A 7,286-nucleotide genomic window follows, 5' to 3' on the forward strand; every position below is an offset into this window, starting at 1 on the left:
AAGAGCGGAGGAGGCCTCCCTAGTGTCCTAGCCATTATTTATCCCTCAACCACTAAAATAGATGATCTGGGTCATTATCACATTGCTGTTTATGGGATCTTGCTGTGTGCAAATTCCAACAGTAACAGCTCTAAAGAAATACTTCACCCCTGTGAGTTGTTTGAGATGTCCTAAGAAATTATACAAACTGGAATTTACCAGATTAAGGGGTGATTTGAGTGAAGTTTTCAAGCTATTAAGAGGAAACTGATAGGGGAGATAGAGAGAAACTATTTCCTCTGGTTGGAGAATCGACGGCTAAGGGGCATAGCCTAAAATTTAGAGCCAGTTCTTTCAGGAGTGAAGTTAGGAAATGCTTCTACACGCAAAGGGTGGCAGAAGTTTGGAACTCTCTTTCGCAAATAGCATTTGTTGCTGGGTCAACTGACCCATCCACCTCCATGGCACGAACCTGGTATTGCAGTACTTCCAGGAACGGTGCAGTGGCTCTAGGCCTTTTGGCTAAGAGCATTGGCGCAGAGTGATCCTTGATGTGTGCAAGGTGACCTCTGGCGTTTGTGATTTGACAAAGAATTGGAACGATTGGCTACGAATTTAAAAAAAAAAAATTGTTAATTTTAAAAGGGGTTTCTTTTGAAGAACTTTTCCACGAAGGACAGGTGGACAGGCATGGTCCAACTGGTGGGGGCATTTCGCGGCAGCGTGGCCAGACCCATCCTTCTCAACAATGGGGACAGGTAGAACCTACGTGCTGAGGGACGCACTTAAAATTGGTGCAGTCGCCGCAAAGGCACGGTGGGGAAGGGCCACAGTCTAAAGCCCTTCCGCCACGGAAAACCCAGGGGCAGGAATCAGTACAAACCTCCCTCGGGCTGTATTTGTAATTTACTCTTTGTGTACATAGAGCACCAAATCTGTAAACACCAATGTCGTGCCATGTACAATGCAAGGTGTGTTATGAAATGCATGTTTGGAAAGAAAAAATGTAAATGTACTGTCACCCATTCCGGGCATTGTATTGTAACACATAAAATGTAATTTGTGTAAATGTACCACAATGTACCCTGTTAATTGTACTGAATCGCAGTTGAACAGAAAAACGAGAAATGTAACGAACGGAACTGCCGTCAGCACCCAGATGTATTGTATGGGATTGCTGACCGCAGCGAAATGTAATGAAATGCCATTGAATGTACTGTACAGATTCTTTTTATGAATAAAGTATATTTTGAAATAAAAAAATTTAAAAAAAATTGTTAATTTTAAATCGCTTCTCGGCCTTTTGGCTAAGATCATGCGTAACTGACCTGACAGGGGAGTAACCATGACCCCAAAGTGGTTCTCCCTGGATCAGGAAGGTGGTTCTCCTATGCTTTTTGGAAATAGGAGGTGGGTGGGGTGGCTTGACCCATCCACCTCCATGGCACGAACCTGGTATTGCAGTACTTCCAGGAACGGTGCAGTGGCTCTCGGCCTTTTGGCTAAGAGCATTGGCGCAGAGTGATCCTTGATGTGTGCAAGGTGACCTCTGGCGTTTGTGATTTGACAAAGAATTGGAAAGATTGGCTACGAATTTAAAAAAAAGGGTGTGAAAAGTGCTTCGTCATTCTTTATCATTTGAAATTTGATTGATTTAAGAGTCTCTGGCAGGCTCCAGAGTCTTTGTTCAAATCTAAGGGTGTCAGTGAGTTACTGGACTAGTTACAGGACTAGTTACAGAACTAGTTACAGAGCCTGTCAGTGAGTTACTGGCCTAGTTACAGAACTAGTTACAGAACTAGTTACAGAGCCTGTCAGTGAGTTACTGGACTAGTTACAGGACTAGTTACAGAACTAGTTACAGAGCCTGTCAGTGACTTATAGGACTAGGTACAGAACTAGTTCCAGAGCCTGTCAGTGAGTTACTGGACTAGTTACAGGACTAGTTACAGAGCCTGTCAGTGACTTATAGGACTAGTTACAGAACAAGTTCCAGAGCCTGTTGGTGAGTTACTGGACTAGTTACAGAGACTGTCAGTGAGTAACTGGACTAGTTACAGGATTAGTTACCGGACTAGTTATAGAGCCTGTCAGTGAATTACAGGACTAGTTACAGAACTAGTTACAGGGCCTGTGGTGAGTTACTAGACTAGTTACAGAGACTGTCAGTGAGTTACTGGACTAGTTACAGGACTAGTTACCAGGCTAGTTACAGAGCCTATCAGTGAATTACAGGACTAGTTACAGAACTAGTTACAGAGCCTGTTGGTGAGTTACTGGACTAGTTACAGAGACTGTCAGTGAGTTACTGGACTAGTTACAGGACTAGTCACTGGACTAGTTACAGGGCCTGTCAGTGAGTTACAGGACTAGTTAAAGAACTAGTTGCAGAGCCTGTCAGTGAGTTACTGGATTAGTTACAGGACTAGTTACCGGACTAGATACAGAGCCTGTCAGTGAGTTGCATGACTAGTTACAGACCCTGTCAGTGAGTTACAGGATTAGTTACAGAACTAGTTGCAGAGCCTGTCACTGAGTTACAGGACAAGTTTCAGAGACTGTCAGTGAGTTGCTGGACTAGTTACAGGACTAGTTACAGCACTAGTTATAGAGACTGTCAGTGTATTACCGGACTAGTTACAGAAACTGTCAGTGAGTTACTGGATTAGTGTCTGTGGTCCAACTATTAATATGAATACAGTCTCCATAATAGTGGAGGGGATGGAGAAGTCCAACTCGATCGCTAATGTATTGGTGACACAGGGAATTGCGAGAATATCTGACACGCAGAGAGTGGCCACCTCCATGGAGCTTCAAGCACGGCTCTGAAATCAGTCCGTGCAGGGAATGACCATGACCGTGCAGACTTTGGATGCCAACTTGTCTGCCGCTTTAAATAGGATGCCAGATATCTTATCCGTGGCCTTGAAATACGTCACTGATCTCTAACAAGCTGGTCTGCAGCAAATTGGTAGGAGTGATATGGAGCTGGCCCAGGAGAGGGATAATGGTGAAAGGGGACATGGAAGTGGGAACTCTACTGAATGTGCTCCCAATTTTCACCCATTGCGCCCCCCTCCCCCTCCCCCCCCGTAAGTGGTTTTGCCCTTGGTGATTTCGAATCACCCCCCCTTACAACAGTTCTAGACATCGGAATTATAGTGGTGAACAGAAATACAGTTACAGCCAGATCTGAAGATGAATCTCTTTGTCCTCCTCCATCTGTGATCTTCTGCACTGCGCAATGTTGTGTGGGTCGCAGACACTATTAGTTTGAAGCGGGTATCCCTTGTCTTCTATGAGCCAGCTCTTCAGTCTGTTTCCTGGAACAATAAGGTCCGAAATGTTGGAGTTCCGCAGCATGAATGACAGCTCCCGGGGAATTCGACGCGGGCCAACATGAACCTCTTCTTGTGGTTGCACACCAGCTGTACATTGATAGACAAATATCCCTTGCGGTTTATAAAAACTCCTGGTTGCTGGGGTGGTGCATGGATAGCTGTGTGTGTGCAGTCGGTGGCATCCTGTACCTGTGGGAATCCAGCCAGACAGGTGAATCCGAGGGCCCACTCATTCCGGCTTGTAATCCCCCCACACCTCCCCCTCACACTTCCCCCCTCCCACACCTCTCCCACACACTTCCCCCCTCCCACACCTCTCCCACACACTTCCCCCCTCCCACACCTCTCCCACACACTTCCCCCCTCCCACACCTCCCCCACACACTTCCCCCCTCCCACACCTCCCCCACACACTTCCCCCCTCCCACACCTCTCCCACACACTTCCCCCCTCCCACACCTCCCCCACACACTTCCCCCCTCCCACACCTCCCCCACACACTTCCCCCCTCCCACACCTCTCCCACACACTTCCCCCCTCCCACACCTCTCCCACACACTTCCCCCCTCCCACACCTCTCCCACACACTTCCCCCCTCCCACACCTCCCCCCACACTTCCCCCCTCCCACACCTCTCCCACACACTTCCCCCCTCCCACACCTCCCCCTCACACTTCCCCCCCCACACCTCTCCCCCACACCTCCCCCCACACTTCCCCCCTCCCACACCTCTCCCACACACTTCCCCCATCCCACACCTCTCCCACACACTTCCCCCCTCCCACACCTCTCCCACACACTTCCCCCCTCCCACACCTCCCCCCACACTTCCCCCCTCCCACACCTCTCCCACACACTTCCCCCCTCCCACACCTCTCCCACACACTTCCCCCCTCCCACACCTCCCACCACACTTCCCCCCTCCCACACCTCCCCCCACACTTCCCCCCTCCCACACCTCTCCCCCACACTTCCCCCCTCCCACACCTCCCCCCACACTTACCCCCTCCCACACCTCCCCCTCACACTTCCCCCCCACACCTCTCCCCCACACTTCCCCCCTCCCACACACCTCTCCCCCACACTTCCCCCCTTCCACACCTCTCCCACACACCTCTCTCCCAACATCTCCCCCCCACACCTCCCCCCCACACTTCCCCCCTCACACCCCCCCCACACTTCCCCCTCACACCTCCCCCCTCCACACCACCCCCCCACACTTCCCCCCTCACACTTCCCCCCTCCCACACCTCCCCCCACACCTTCCCCCCACACTTCCTCCCCACACCTCCCCCCTCCACACCTCCCCCTCCACACCTACCCCTCCACACTTCCCCCCTCCCACACCTCGCCCCCATACCTCCCCCTACACCTCCTCCCCTACACCTCCCCCCTACACCTCCCCTCCTATGCCTCTCTCCCACCACCTCCCCCCCTCACACCCCCTACACCTCCACCCCCACCTACCCTCCTACACCTCCCCCCCTACACCTCCCCCCCCACCTCCCCTCCTACACCTCTCCCTGACATCTCCCCACCCCACACTTACCCCCACACCTCCCCTAGCCCATCTCCCCCCCCACACCTCCCCCACCATATCTCCCCCACACGCCTCCCCCCCCGCAAAACTCCCCCCGGACCTCCCTGCCCCACCCTCCACCCCCACACACCTCACCCCCACCCCTCACCCCTCCACACCTCCCTCCACACACCTCCCCTCCCCAATCTCCCCCCACCACACCTCCCCCCCAACACACCTCCCACCCCATACTCCCCCAACACACCTCCCTCCCCATATCTGCCCCCCCACACCTCCCCGCAAACACCTCCCCCCCACACATCGCTCCTCCCTACAGGACAATTTACAGAGCCTGTCAATGAGTTACAGGAATAGTTACAGGACCAATTACAGAGTGTTGTGTATCTGTAAAGCATGCACTCCTATGTACCGCCACCAGGGAGCGCATCCCCTGAAGTCCCAAGGGATCCCAGCATCTCTTGGGAGCACTGTATATAAGCTGGCCCCTAAGGCCTGTTCCTCACTCTGGAGTGTCTTAATAATGACTGAGGTCACTGTTACTTTAACCTCCCTGAGTGCAGTCTCATCTGTGTTAGGAACACAACACAGAAAATGTCAGTGTGTTACTGGACTAGATAGAGAGCCTGTCAGTGAGTTACAGGACTAATTACAGAAGTTGTCAGTGAGTTTCTGGACTAGTTACAGGACGAGTTACAGAGCCTGTCACTGAGTTACCGAACTAGTTACAGAGACAGTCGATGAGTTACCGGATCAGTTACTGGGACTGTCAGTGAGTTACTGGACTAGTTAATCTGGAAAGGGCAATGCCATTTTAATTGGCAGCCCCACGGACCACCAATCACTGAAGAAGGGAGGGGTCAGTCAGACATGGCTCCCCAATGTCTTCTTGACACAGGAACAAATGAAAGCAAGAAATTTATAGATCAGTCAGTATGAGCTCGGTGAGGGAAGGGAGCCTGGTCTAGCGTGAGAAGCTACCCTCATTGTAAACTCAGAATGAATTTGATTATTCCTGTCACTCTGTACATTCACGTGATGTCCGTCAAAAAAGTAGCTTGTAAATTCATATCTGGCCTTATTTCACAAACGTGTTTTCAGTCGATCTTTGGGAAGCCTATGTCGAACGGCTAGACCAGTACTTTGTAGCCAACGAACTGGACGGAAAAGGAAGCGCTGCAAAAAGGAGAGCGGTCCTCCTCACGGTCTGCGGGGCACCGACCTACAGCCTCATGAAGAATCTTCTGGCTCCGGTGAAACCCACAGATAAGTCGTATGAGGAGCTGTGTACACTGGCTCGGGAGCATCTTAACCCGAGGGAGAGCATGCTGATGGTGAGGTATCGGTTCTACACGTGCCAGCGATCTGAAGGTCAGGAAGTGGCGAGCTACGTCGCCGAGCTAAGGGGACTTGCAGGACAATGTGAGTTTGATGGCTACCTGGAGCAAATGCATTGGCCACGAGACCATTCTACGAAAACCTTTGACTGTAGAGACACTGACCCTCAGTAAGCCCATTGCGATAGCACAGGTGTTTATGTCCACCAGTGATAGCACCAAACAAATCTCTCAGCCCACAAGTGCTAGCAAGTGCTAATTCATAAATTAACTGGAACTGTGTTTGCGAGCAGAAATGTACAGGGCAGAAACCACGAATCTGCAACTGCCAGCAGGCCTCAGGCGACCCAGATGACTCAGAATCTGCAACAAAGGATGATTGCAAGACAATTCACACCTTGTTGGCGCTGTGGAGGCTTCCATTCAGCCTATTCATGCCACTTCAAAGGGTATGTTTGCAAGAGCTGTGGAACAATGGGGCACCTCCAACGAGCTTGCAGACGAGCTGCAAGCCCTGCAAAACCTGCTAACTACCATGTGGCAGAGGAAGATCGGTCCATGGTGGATCAAAGCAATTGCGAGCCTCAGAGAGAGGAGGCAGATGCTGAAGTACACGGGGTGCACACATTTTCGACGAAACATCCACCTTTAATGCCAAATGTAAAATTGAATGGCTTACCCGTAGCCATGGAACTGGACACTGGCGCTAGCCAATCCATCATGAGTAAAAAGATGTTTGAGAGACTGTGGTGCAACAAGGCACTCAGACCAGCCCTGAGCCCCATCCATATGAAACTGAGAAGGTACACCAAAGAGCTTATCACTGTCCTGGGCAGCGCCATGGTCAAGGTCACCTATGAGGGCACAGTGCACGAACTACTATTCTGGATTGTCCCGGGCAATGGCCCCACACTGCTTGGAAGGAGCTGGCTGGGCAAAATCCGCTGGAACTGGGATGACATCCGAGCGCTATCACATGTCAATGAGGCCTCATGTACCCAGGTTCTTAACAAATTTCCTTCCCTTCTTGAGCCAGGTATTGGAAACTTTTCCGGGCCGAAGGTGCGGATCCACTTGGTCCCAGAGGCACGA

General features: G+C 51.4%; 1 pseudogene; it reads left to right on the forward strand.

Moving 5' to 3' along the window:
- Positions 1-1,266: 1,266 nt before the first annotated feature.
- Positions 1,267-1,468, forward strand: LOC139233283 (U2 spliceosomal RNA; annotated as a pseudogene).
- Positions 1,469-7,286: the final 5,818 nt, after the last annotated feature.

Source organism: Pristiophorus japonicus, chromosome 20, assembly GCF_044704955.1.
Source record: "Pristiophorus japonicus isolate sPriJap1 chromosome 20, sPriJap1.hap1, whole genome shotgun sequence".
NCBI lineage: Eukaryota > Metazoa > Chordata > Chondrichthyes > Pristiophoridae > Pristiophorus > Pristiophorus japonicus.